This window comes from Diaphorina citri, unplaced genomic scaffold, assembly GCF_000475195.1.
Source record: "Diaphorina citri unplaced genomic scaffold, Diaci psyllid genome assembly version 1.1 scaffold99, whole genome shotgun sequence".
Classification (NCBI taxonomy): domain Eukaryota; kingdom Metazoa; phylum Arthropoda; class Insecta; order Hemiptera; family Psyllidae; genus Diaphorina; species Diaphorina citri.
Genome location: NW_007377536.1, coordinates 264372 through 278822, shown reverse-complemented (window position 1 = coordinate 278822; position 14451 = coordinate 264372). Strand labels below are relative to the sequence as shown.

The following is a 14451-nucleotide window of genomic DNA, read 5'->3' as shown; positions in this document are numbered from 1 at the left end:
TTTAGCGTGTCTATTTGTCATAGATATCAACAGCCTTAGGAGTTTAAAGCATGAAAGTTTTGAGTCATTTCGAGAATGTAAGCGGAGTGAGGACACATTTTGACCACGACTTTCTACACCACTAATACCTTGAGGGGAAGGTACCCAGGCGAGATTAACACCGAAGTCGTTTTTTTTACTACCTAACCCTTGTAGCTCTATTATTGTGTGGTCTTCATTTGAAAATTCTCAAATAAAGGACACATTTTGACCACGACTTTCTACACCACTAATACCTTGAGGGGAAGGTACCCAGGCGAGATTAACACCGAAGGCGTTTTTTTTTTACTACCTAACCCTTGTAGCTCTATTATTGTGTGGTCTTCATTTGAAAATTATGAAATAGTTGAGGATGAAATTATATGCCTCGGGTGGTATCGAACCCACGTCCTTGTGTTCACCGTACGAGACTATTATTATAAATTATTTTTATTACATCTTCTATACAGGGTGTAACAAGATTATATGCAAAATAGTCTACTAGGTAGAACTTTGCCATGAAATTTCACACAGGCTAAAAAAATGGCTTGATTTCCATGACTAGGTCCAGGTAGTTCATTGAAGATCACAATTCTTAAATTCCTTTTCATTGTGAAACCGTAGTCCGGTGTCAGGTAAAAAATGAGTTCACATTAGTAAGTTTTTGGAGACCAAGTCTACACAAAAGATAAACCTACTCTCTAGAAGCGGACGGAGGAACTTTTCCGGTCATTGAAATTAAATTATTCATCGTTCATTTATCCGTAAATATCGCTGATTTACCAGAATTTAAAAAATGTCCAATTGTTCAAAAGTTTGAAAGACTTCTGGGACATACTGAACTTTTCCGGTCATTGAAATTAAATTATTCATCGTTCATTTATCCGTAAATATCGCTGATTTACCAGAATTTAAAAAATGTCCAATCGTTCAAAAGTTTGAAAGACTTCTGGGACATACACGTGTCTATTTGTCATAGATATCAACAGCCTTAGGAGTTTAAAGCATGAAAGTTTTGAGTCATTTCGAGAATGTAAGCGGAGTGAGGACACATTTTGACCACGACTTTCTACACCACTAATACCTTGAGGGGAAGGTACCCAGGCGAGATTAACACCGAAGTCGTTTTTTTTACTACCTAACCCTTGTAGCTCTATTATTGTGTGGTCTTCATTTGAAAATTATGAAATAGTTGAGGATGAAATTATATGCCTCGGGTGGTATCGAACCCACGTCCTTGTGTTCACCATTCGAGCGTTTTAACCACTATGCCATCCGATACGAGGACTTTTCGTCGGAGGTTTCATTTTGTTTTCACTTCTACTTTCTAATTGCTTTATTTAGCTATGTACCTGTGACAATACCATGTTTGATGCAAGTATGTATAACCGCATACTTCAGCATTATAAACAGGTGTGATGGTACTAATAATGAAGGATTAAGACTAATTAAACTAAGGAAAAAGATGAATAAAACGCGTGTACGTTTATGATAAAACATTCATTTGGTCTTGGCATGTGAGAATTTGGTTCGTATGAACCATTGAACCTAAATTGCCTAGAATAAGGTTAGTTAGTATGTAAAACTCAGATTTACTATTCACATACGGTGCAGGAAAAATAAGCCTTTATTTAAAGGCAAGTTTTCGCTCGTTAGTCGATTGCCCCGATAGCGCTCCGGAAGATTTTGTGGTGATAGCTTTCATGTAACAATCATTGTGCAAAAATAGATATTTGACAAATCATAAAACTCACAACAGGAATTGGATATTAACCAATCAGCTATTGATCCAATCCACAACACTCCATGCATTTGACGTAGAATGAGCAAGATAAATGAGAACCTTTTGATTGAAAAGTGACACATTGAAGAAGAAAGTAATATCAGCAAATCACCAGGAGATGTGCTTATGAAAGGAATTCCTCAAGCCAGAGCACAAATGAAATGAAGTGTCTGCGCCACAACTCATGATTACTACTACATAATTTGTATTGAGCAAAATACTACAGATAACAATACGTGGGATATGAGTTTATGATGAACATTGTTAGGTCTGTCGGACTCGACTACATAATTTGTATTGAGCAAAATACTACAGATAACAATACGTGGGATATGAGTTTATGATGAACATTGTTAGGTCTGTCGGACTCGGTTTCAAGAAAAGCTGGAACATGGTGTAATGAGGTAATGACGGACACTCAAGCTCAGACCGCTTGAGTGTGAGTGTCCGGCATGAGATATTGAGACACACAGTAAAACTAAAAATAAATTTAACTAAAAAAATATAAAAAAAATGGCATAGGTATTACATTCTCTTGAGGACTTCTGTTTGGTTGGTACATACCTACATATCTTTTTATGCTCAGTCTAAAATTAGGAAAAGAAAGTAAATATTACATTCTCTTGAGGACTTCTGTTTGGTTGGTACATACCTACATATCTTTTTATGCTCAGTCTAAAATTAGGAAAAGAAAGTAAATGTTGCTGAACCTACAAACATGTCTCCCATGTTTACTTTCATATCAAAATTTAACGTTTCATTTCAAATATGTATACCAAATTGTTCGAGACCGTGGTTATTTGTACGACTAAATGGCCAGGACCACAATCTGTGTTGAAACTTAAGATTAACTCTTGGATTGAGCAATCTGATTATTTAATCCAAGAGTTAAACAAAAACAGAGTTCAAACTCTGTAGCCCTAGTCACAATCCAATATGTTTAACTTAAACCAAGTTCAAACTTGGATTGTGGTCCTGGTCTGGGGCGAACACCTCCGGTGTTCGAAGCCTGGCCTCGTGAGGGCTACTGAGTATTTCTTAAATGAGCAGCGATCAATGCAATGGCGGTATTGCCCGTGTAAAAAGCAAAATAATAGAATATGACAGAATTGATTTTCAGTAGTTTGTACAATAAAACCAGGTACTTTATTAGCTTACTCGATAATTTAGTGTAATTTTCTGAGTCATTAACTTGGTAAGTAAATAATCAAGATCTTTTCATGAGTAGAATTAAGTACAGTTTCACTGGTAATGGTAATATTGTTCTAATTTATACAATGCAGCATGCTGGATGCAATAATAATTACGGAATATACTCATGTAAGCAATTAGGTATACCAGTTTGGGTAGTTATTATAGACACACTTATTGATTTTACGTACGCAGAGTAAAGTGATTTATGAGTGTTATTTGAGTAGGCTTGAGCACTTCAGGAGTTGTGATTTTGAGACTTTCTGTAAATATCTTTAATTTGTTCGTCGAATAAGTTATAAGTGAAATGGTATCTCCATGAGGGTGTACCAGTGTACCTATAATATCAATAATGGTAACAACTAACGACTTCAAAAGGGTCTTGATTTGAAAATCTCGACCAAAGAAATGGGGATAGTTTTTTTTTTTTTAATCAGAGCTTAAAAAAATAATGCCGAATGGTAATATTGTTCTAATTTATACAATGCAGCATGCTGGATGCAATAATAATTACGGAATATACTCATGTAAGCAATTAGGTATACAAGTTTGGGTAGTTATTACAGACACACTTATTGATTTTACTTACGCAGAGTAAGTGATTTATGAGTGTTATTTGAGTAGGCTTGAGCACTTCAGGAGTTGTGATTTTGAGACTTTCTGTAAATATCCTTAATTTGTTCGTCGAATATAAAGTTATAAGTGAAATGGTATCTCCATGAGGGTGTACCAGTGTACCTATAATATCAATAATGGTAACAACTGACTTAAAAAGGGTCTTGATTTGAAAATCTCGACCAAAGAAATGGGGATAGTTTTTTTTTAATCAGAGCTTAAAAAAATAATGCCAAAGTCATAGACTATTACAAGGATTTATTTAGGTATCTTCAAAAAGCTTGTCAAGACACATTTAAAAAAAAAAAAGAACATGCGGTGCACATGTCAAGATTCAAAAAGATATCCCAACCCCAACATAATTCCGCACGTAAAAATATCATTGTAATATGTAATTACAGACACCTTGCTTACATACCGTTTTGGGGCCACTCCAATTAATTTGTCCGCACGTAAAAATATCATTGTAATATGTAATTACAGACACCTTGCTTACATACCGTTTTGGGGCCACTCCAATTAATTTGTTTTTTTGTCCTTTATCCAGGTTATAATAGACGATATCTCAAATAAGCACTAATCCAGACATGTTCCTCCTTTTAAATCAAAATTATTTCGTCACTTGAAATAATTTTCAAAATTAATTTTTAAAAAATACACAAAAAATAATGAAAATAAACAGCAACAATAAAAAATGATCTAGCACTAGAAAAGCACACTGTAAATTAAAAGAAAATTATAAAGATAGGGGAGAAAGAAACTTTAAAAACTAAACCGTCACACAAGCTTTGAAACAGATATCAATACGCACTCGGCACTTCCAATGGGAATTAGAGATACAACTGAAGAATTGAGGAAGAAGGTAGCCTTGACCGAGGATCTAAAGTAATACACCGACTGCTGCCGGGGAAATGTGTCCATATAAGTGGGGGAATTAAACTGCAGACAGAGCATCGACCTGCGGAACTCAAGTAATGATTTTGGTGGTTACATTATTCCCCTAGCACTGAGTCTCCCCACAGTAAAGGGTTCTACATCTGCATATTCTTCTCATTGAGGAGCTCTATGGCTTTACTGATCAAGTGATCACTGATGATCAATACATAACGGACCATACAAGTAGAGAGAGAAAAAAACCTGTTCGACCTATTTTTGATTCCCTTTCATTCTAGATAGAAAAAAGAAAGATCTAAAGTTGATTCTAAAAACGTGATTTTCTTGCAAGCAAGTGACAAGAGAGTTAGATTACTGGTCATCAAGGTTCTATCTTGATGAATCTATAGATTATTTACCGGTCGAAAAGACAGGTAAATTCTTATTGAAAGGAAAGTTGATCAAAGGAGAAACTAATTTATTTTGGTTTTGTCTCTCTTTCATAAAAAGTTCACTTTTTACTTAATCTACGAGTATCATACACATAATTAGTGTGAATATTTTCAACTAGATTCCTTTGTAGTTTGTATCCAAGACTTTTAAAGGCACTATTATGAGGAACACATGATGATAAAAGGGTTCGAGTACGAGACTATTATTATAAATTATTTTTATTACATCTTCTATACAGGGTGTAACAAGATTATATGCAAAATAGTCTACTAGGTAGAAGAACTTTGCCATGAAATTTCACACAGGCTAAAAAATGGCTTGATTTCCATGACTAGGTCCAGGTAGTTCATGGAAGATCACTATTCTTTAATTGCTTTTCGTTGTGAAACCGTAGTCCGGTGTCAGGCAATAAAGATGTAGTAAAATGAGTTGACATTAGTAAATTTTTGGAGACCAAGTCTACACAAAAGATAAACCTACTCTCTAGAAGCGGACGGAGCACTTGTGAATTAATCATTATATGATTCTGGTGGCATTAATAATTCTGACAGTTGCAGGTGAACAAGTATATTAGTCATGTCCTAGACATCAGCCAGAAGATTTTGTATATGATTTAGGTACTTTAGCGTGTCTGTTTGTCATAGATATCAACAGCCTTAGGAGTTTAAAGCATGAAAGTTTTGAGTCATTTCGAGAATGTAAGCGGAGTGAGGAGAGGACACATTTTGACCACGACTTTCTACACCACTAATACCTTGAGGGGAAGGTACCCAGGCGAGATTAACACCGAAGTCGTTTTTTTTACTACCTAACCCTTGTAGCTCTATTATTGTGTGGTCTTCATTTGAAAATTATGAAATAGTTGAGGATGAAATTATATGCCTCGGGTGGTATCGAACCCACGTCCTTGTGTTCACCATTCGAGCGTTTTAACCACTATGCCATCCGATACGAGGACTTTTCGTCGGAGGTTTCATTTTGTTTTCACTTCTACTTTCTAATTGCTTTATTTAGCTATGTACCTGTGACAATACCATGTTTGATGCAAGTATGTATAACCGCATACTTCAGCATTATAAACAGGTGTGATGGTACTAATAATGAAGGATTAAGACTAATTAAACTAAGGAAAAAGATGAATAAAACGCGTGTACGTTTATGATAAAACATTCATGGTCTTGGCATGTGAGAATTTGGTTCGTATGAACCATTGAACCTAAATTGCCTAGAATAAGGTTAGTTAGTATGAGAAGTAAAATTAGCAATCTGAGTGGCGTATGGATGGTATGAATATTATATGGGAAAGAGATTCACAGGCCCAAGTAAATAAGTACATATGTACGATTATTTCAGGGACGTAGCCCCGAATTCCTTGAATTAATTTGAAATGGAAAGATATATAGATTTTGATTCCTTACTTGTTAGTAAATTTTTATTCATAGGCAAAACTATTAATCCAACACCATTCGTATAAGCTAACCCATCCTTTGGGCAATTGCAACTCAGATTTACTATTCACATACGGTGCAGGAAAAATAAGCCTTTATTTAAAGGCAAGTTTTCGCTCGTTAGTCGATTGCCCCGATAGCGCTCCGGAAGATTTTGTGGTGATAGCTTTCATGTAACAATCATTGTGCAAAAATAGATATTTGACAAATCATAAAACTCACAACAGGAATTGGATATTAACCAGAGGCGCTGGTGATAGCTTTCATGTAACAATCATTGTGCAAAAATAGATATTTGACAAATCATAAAACTCACAACAGGAATTGGATATTAACCAATCAGCTGTTTTTTTTTTAATACCTCATCTTTAAAGTTGCAAAGTCGAATCACCTGGTTAGTAACTAATCACAAACGTGTCCGTTATCAGTAGGTTTATGTGCGGACTCCTATATCTTTGCACAGGAAATGACTGAATTACTGAAAGTAAATTGTTTAGTGCAGGTGCTCTGCTCACGGGGGACTCTGTTAATTGCCCCAAATTAAAACACCTACCTCACCTTAACCAAATATTGGAAGAAAAAAAATAAATAATAATAATGAAGTTTTCCCTTTATAATCATAGGCGGAGACAGCCTTCTCATTTTGGGGGGATCGAATCAAGGCCGTACTCAGGAGACAGGGTGGGTACCAAGTGTAAGAAGTATGGTGCTACCTAAGTATGATAACATGATGGTGACAAAAAAGAAGAATTAGCGCCGCGGGCGAAATTTTTCAAACTACATTGCCAATTTCTAGAGAAAGAAAAAATTAACTAATGGAAATAATATATGCGTGTTGAGATTTTTACGAGTTTGTTTCCCTTTAACAAGTTACCTACCCAAGAAATTAAAGGGCCAGGGCCTTAGAATACAGGGGGGCCATACCAACCCCCCCCTGAATTCGCGCATATCTATAATATTTGGTGGTGGACCTAGACGCGCACATAAAGATTGTAATCACCATAAATCAAAATGCGATATGAATCATATACTGCCTCTGGTTATTGGTTTTTAAATATGAACAAATCTCTAGCCAAAATAAACCCGGAGTACTTCGATAGGTACCCACTGCCCAGAGTTCAAAAAAATATGAGTTCCAGCAAAAAAGTTATGAGTTCCACCTGCCCAGAGTTCAAAAAGTTATGCATCTTTCTTCTTTTGAAGCATGTTTAAAATCCTATGTTGATGAAATTTAGCTGAAATGTGTTCATTGAATTGATAGGTACCCACTGCCCAGAGTTCAAAAAAATATGAGTTCCAGCAAAAAAGTTATGAGTTCCACCTGCCCAGAGTTCAAAAAGTTATGCATCTTTCTTCTTTTGAAGCATGTTTAAAATCCTATGTTGGGCATGCTACATGAGCATAATGTAGCAGTTGTTTCACTGCTATGAAATAAAAAAGACGATGAAACACTCGTATAATATATGTCAATCTAGAGATTTCGTTTCCCTGAACGTCTCAAATAACGTATTACATGTATAATTGTATAGGTATGCAATAAAATCTATTTATGGTAAACTATCGTGATGGAAGACGCTATAAAAGCCCCATTAGCGGTTAACCTGAGCCGAAACGGTAGGCAGACAATACCGCTAGGTTGGCTCTATATCATTGTCACTATAAGGCTAACGTGGCTTAGGTAGATCACAGAAATACTTCAATATGTCAATCAAGATCTGGTTCTGGCTAGAATCTAGATCTTATATGAACAGTTTCCGATGTGTCCACACCATCCACTAAACCTCAGGTCCTGTGCTAACCTTCTGTCTGTCAACATTTATTAGACCTTTATCAGGATTTGCGGGTGCGCTAATAACACCTACGCATATACACATCATTCACCTTAACAATGAGTTACATGTGTATAAGAACTAGTTGGGAGAGTGGGTCCTTCTGGAAAAGTCTCCTTTAAGCTTTAAGTCATTGATAGTTGCTCAGTGATCATTGGGTGGCTTTTGAAGCATGTTTAAAATCCTATGTTGATGAAATTTAGCTGAAATGTGTTCATTGAATTGTGGCCCCCCGTTCGGGCGAAATAAATAAAGGGCCCTTTAGCCATAACTCCTGAACGAAAAGAAACGACTGGCGCATGGCGTTACTTTTACACGGCAAAGAATTTTGGCTAGTCTTTTGGGATTGGTCAAATACATGTGTATAAGAACTAGTTGGGAGAGTGGGTCCTTCCGGAAAAGTCTCCTTTAAGCTTTAAGTCATTGATAGTTGCTCAGTGATCGAACTTATCACCAAGTCTTCTCTTCCCTTGCTTTGTTTACATTTACAATCTTGTATCTGAGCTGAGGGAGGAGCATATTGTTCTAGTTGTATATTCTACATTACACAAGCATCGCCCGTTAGTGTAGTCTCATGTTTGACCCTGAAAAGAAAATTTAGTAGATATTATTTTCCTACAAAAGATTACAACAAAAGGATAGGTTTAGGAAACGTTCGTATATTCTACATTACACAAGCATCGCCCGTTAGTGTAGTCTCATGTTTGACCCTGAAAAGAAAATTTAGTAGATATTATTTTCCTACATAAGATTACCACAAAAGGATAGGTTTAGGAAACGTTCGCGCTCTCATTACACAAGCATCGCCCGTTAGTGTAGTCTCATGTTTGACCCTGAAAAGAAAATTTAGTAGATATTATTTTCCTACAAAAGATTACTACAAAAGGATAGGTTTAGGGTTTAGGAAACGTTCGCGCTCTCTAGTTTTCAAATGCTACTGATGAATTCACCATTTCACATGAACTGTTTTGATTTGTAAAATGTTTTCTATACAATTAAGTATGTGTAGTAGACATGTAGTTAGGTACATTAATGTGATTAAGCATTCCAACATGAACATTTGATGATACGGACCTACTGCCTAGGAGAAACAACTAACAGAAGGAAAGAAAGAGAAATGAATAGAGCTGATGGGATTGCTTCTATACAATTAAGTATGTGTAGTAGACATGTAGTTAGGTACATTAATGTGATTAAGCATTCCAACATGAACATTTGATGATACGGATACGGACCTACTGCCTAGGAGAAACAACTAACAGAAGGAAAGAAAGAGAAATGAATAGAGCTGATGGGATTGCTATTATGGTGACGATATGCTTATTTAATATTCTATTGATATTATCGATGATATACAAACATAAAGAACTTTCACCCAGAACTTGTGAGCAATGTCAATTGTGTTGTTCAATATTAACACAATACTAATTTAGTCCAACTTTCTGTGGACAAACAAAAAAGCAACGTATGAAAACGCAAACAATGTCCTCAGTCCTCACCGGAGAATGACTTAAATATACCAAACTTTAAACAAACAAGAAATTATGGAAAGAATTCGTTCAGTGTTGAGACTAAGGAAAGTAGAATAGATACCTATTATTGATATTGTTTTACACTGAAAACACTAGGGCCGAAAAGACTGAGCAATCGAAATAATGATAACTACGAATAAAAACCGTTGGGAACTAAGGAAAGTAGAATAGATACCTATTATTGATATTGTTTTACACTGAAAACACTAGGGCCGAAAAGACTGAGCAATCGAAATAATGGTAACTACGAATACAAACCGTTGGGATTTTATTGGTCAAATCTGAACTGAAATTCAGATATGTGCCCTCTTCAATCGAGTATTCTTGGTTGAAAGAGAATTTAGAGAATATTATTGAAGCAATAAAATTTCAATTACCGATTTGATTGGATCAATTAAATAAAATCAAATTCTCGGGACATAGGTATAAGACTATACGTATGTAAGTCCTATTGGTTCTAATAAATTACCGAAATAAAGAAAGGGCCCTTTAGCCATAACTCCTGAACGAAAAGAAACGACTGGCGCATGGCGTTACTTTTACACGGCAAAGAATTTGGCTTAGCTAGTCTTTTGGGATTGGTCAAATCTGAACTGAAATTCAGATATGTGCCCTCTTCAATCGAGTATTCTTGGTTGAAAAAGAATTTAGAGAATATTATTGAAGCAATAAAATTTCAATTACCGATTTGATTGGATCAATTAAATAAAATCAAATTCTCGGGACATAGGTATAGGACTATAAGTCCTATTGGTTCTAATAAATTACTTTTGAAGCATGTTTAAAATCCTATGTTGATGAAATTTAGCTGAAATGTGTTCATTGAATTGTGGCCCCCCGTTCGGGCGAAATAAAGAAAGGGCCCTTTAGCCATAACTCCTGAACGAAAAGAAACGACTGGCGCATGGCGTTACTTTTAACACGGCAAATAATTTTGGCTAGTCTAATAAATTACAATAGCATCATGGCCGGCGGCGGAAACAATAATATAGGTACTTAGCAAAGATTATAAATAATTCAAACTTTAATTATTGATTAATAATATTAGTAGCAACTGATTTTCAAAATCCCGATCTGCCGCTCACGGTTCTGTCCAAGCTTTGAGTAGATGATCAAGCAGAGTTAAGGTTGAAAGAACAAACATGATACATTCAAAATTCAACTTTAATTATTGATTAATAATATTAGTAGCAACTGATTTTCAAAATCCCGATCTGCCGCTCACGGTTCTGTCCAAGCTTTGAGTAGTTGATCAAGCAGAGTTAAGGTTGAAAGAACAAACATGATACATTCAAAATTGAAATCAAACCAACAAAATGAATGAACAAGAGAATGAATGAATAATCAAATTGATAGGTAAAATACTACGTTATTTCGTTACCTGACACAAGTTCGAAATGATTAGAGAAATTTGATTTAGGTATCTCGACTCCGGACGTGGAATTTGTTATTTACAAAGAGAATAGCGACAATCTCTCATCTTTCTCCAGACCACCTGTAGATTTCATGCATGTTTCGAATTAGAACTCTCATCGTATAGGTAGGTGAACTCATAATTGGACATGAAGATTTTAAGTTTGAACTAGCAGCAGTTCAAAGGCCCCTACATGCGACACATTCAGACTACGGACCTGTTAAATTGTATCAAAGAATCGTACGAATTCCTCCGATTTATATTTTGCATTCGCGTTTTGTTAAATTAATTAGTTGAATGATTTGCAATAAAACGGGTAAATAGTTCAATACCGCGATCCTGAAGTTCAGAGCTATGTGGTGAGAGGAATAGAGAAAAGAAGTTCACTAAAAATATGGAGTCCGTGATCCTATAGGAAAGAAAGTAATGGAACTAATAAGAAATAAATACCTTAAAACAGGCTCTTTATTTTCCTGTGGACCACTGTGGCCCGCCCCTCTGTTTATTTATTATTTTTGACGATCTTTACGAAAAAAATACATTTGGACAGTTATATTTTTCATGAGAATCATCAATACTCATGTACAAAATATTAGTGTTCAGATAAGGTATACTCGTACCTATACACGTTTAATTTTTGATTGCGATTTTATCACCAAAGTATTATTGTGCCAGACTTTGATCATTCCTGACTTTCCAACTCTTGACATAATACTGAGTTATGAATATTATATTTAGAATCAGATTATTAATAACCTAACGGAACCCCCCTGTCCTATTTTGACAGCAAAGATAATAGCATCCAGTTTGTATGCCAAGTCCCAAAATCCTAGATCCATTCTGAATTGGTAATCTAATAAGAGGAGACGAATAAGAAATGGGTTAAAAATCTCCATTATTTATTCTGAATATTATAATAATAACCAAGTTGGAACCTTAAAGAATACTTAATAGCTCAGGGCCAAATTTAAAATATAATTCAATTTATTTCAATGTTTTATGGGGTTTAACGTCCGCTATACATAACATATGAATATATACAGGGTGTTTCCATTACCCGTTTCCCCTTCAATAAGAACACAAGCATAGCGTTCCTGAACCTCGAGATTGTAAGCATTAATTAAAGCTACAGGTAGAATCACTACAGGGGGTAAAAGATATTCAAATCTATTGAACATTTAGAATTAACGAGATTGTAAGCATTAATTAAAGCTACAGGTAGAATCACTACAGGGGGTAAAAGATATTCAAATCTATTGAACATTTAGAATTAACTCAGATACCGACTTACCGACACATAGAGGTCGAAGGAAGCAAAATGCATATCAATGCAGGTTTTTAGACACCGAGTAAGAATTTCCACAAAACAAACAAAATTGTTTAGTAAGATGTACCTAGCTAGGTACCTATTTCTTCCTCTTCATTAATCCATGTAAGATCTCCGCAATTATTTACTAATTAGCATTCCCCTCCTATTTTACCACAACCTACGAATGAGGATTGCACATGAATCACATGATCATCTTTGAATTTTTTTTTAATATATTCAGACAATCTGATAATATAATAATGTCTACCTATCTAGTAGGTAGGTACCTATTTCTTCCTCTTCATTAATCCATGTAAGATCTCCGCAATTATTTACTAATTAGCATTCCCCTCCTATTTTACCAAAACCTACGAATGAGGATTGCACATGATCATCTTTGAATTTATTTTTCTTTTATATTCAGACAATCTGATAATATAATAATGTCTACCTATCTACACCACCCTCATTCACAAGCAATACAACGGACGCGACGTTTGTTGACAATTTTTTCTCTCTTTTTGATGAAAAAAGTACAAAATGATTTAAAAAAAATACTTGGACAGGAGCGGTAAAGATGGAATGAGCTCGAGGCAAGTCTAACGGTTTCCATATAGGTGAACTCATGTACAAAATATTAGTGTTCAGATAAGGTATACTCGTACCTATACACGTTTAATTTTTGATTGCGATTTTATCACCGAAGTATACCTAATTATGTAGAGATCCCACTTTCACACATCAAATTGACATACAAATTACACACTCATGTACAAAATATTAGTGTTCAGATAAGGTATACTCGTACCTATACACGTTTAATTTTTGATTGCGATTTTATCACCAAAGTATACCTAATTATGTAGAGATCCCACTTTACACATCAAATTGACATACAAATTACAGTATAAAACATATATGTATTATGTTGTCTTGTGTGTAGAGCTATACACTTGGCCGTGCCGACAAGACTCTATCATAATGTGGCTACAAGATGAGCTTTCAATGAAATCAAAATGATCACTATCAGCATCGTAAAGCTTTGTGTAATAGGGGGCTAACTTAACCTTCTCAAGGATTGGGAAGTTTAGGAGCTACCTGTAGCTTTGTACCATTGCATATTTCTGATGAAATGGAGTCCGGGGGCTAACTTAACCTTCTCAAGGATTGGGAAGTTTAGGAGCTACCTGTAGCTTTGTACCATTGCATATTTCTGATGAGAAATCTACCTGTAGCTTTGTACCATTGCATATTTCTGATGAAAAATAATATTATTATGTACCTAATAATATCCCTTCACCCTGACCTGATTTTCAAATTACAGATATACAATTACACAATTTATGATCCCTATTAGAAATAGATATCTAACAAGTAACCGAATACTTTACTAGGATCCTCAGACAGGATCAGGACAGTATCATAAGTAGGTAGCCCACCTCAAAATAAGATCTACTTTACATATTTTGAAAATTGAAGGTTGCTAGTGAAATTTCCTTAGAAAATACAAACACCACATCTAAGTATTTCTACTTATGTACAACGTATGCCTTTTTCTTCACAGACAGGATAGTATGTTCTCTATCAGCATCAGCAGTCAGACTCTCATAATTCAAAGTATGAGGTGTGTCATAGAGGTGATAGAAAGCACTACATTTAAAGTGTCACGTATAACAGGTCGACAACAGAAATATGCTGAATGGGCTACAAACACTTTTCTTTATCTCATTTTTATTGACGTAGGTACGTCCGTATTGTTTATACGTATTATTGATTGTCAATATTTGCCAATTATAGGTATAAAAGTCGATGAATGAAAATCATTTTATAAAAAATCTAATAAAACTGATGGGATTGGTCTGATCAGATATCATGAACTAAGAATCATCTCTGATGTTGTCGTTGCTTATGTTGTATTTGATGAAGGGATTGGAACTAGGAGCTAAGGTGAGGCTGAGAACAAGCCATGATTGCTGGACGACCAGA

At 35.2% G+C, this 14451-nt stretch overlaps 1 protein-coding gene across 1 annotated transcript in view; it reads right to left on the bottom strand.

Moving 5' to 3' along the window:
• LOC103524437 overlaps window positions 1-4598 on the bottom strand; it is a 37753-nt gene extending 33155 nt beyond the window's left edge. The window contains exon 1 of the mRNA XM_026819858.1: window positions 4108-4598. The gene's annotated coding sequence lies outside the window, so the exon portion shown is untranslated. The remainder of the gene's footprint in view (window positions 1-4107) is intronic.
• Window positions 4599-14451: the final 9853 nt, after the last annotated feature.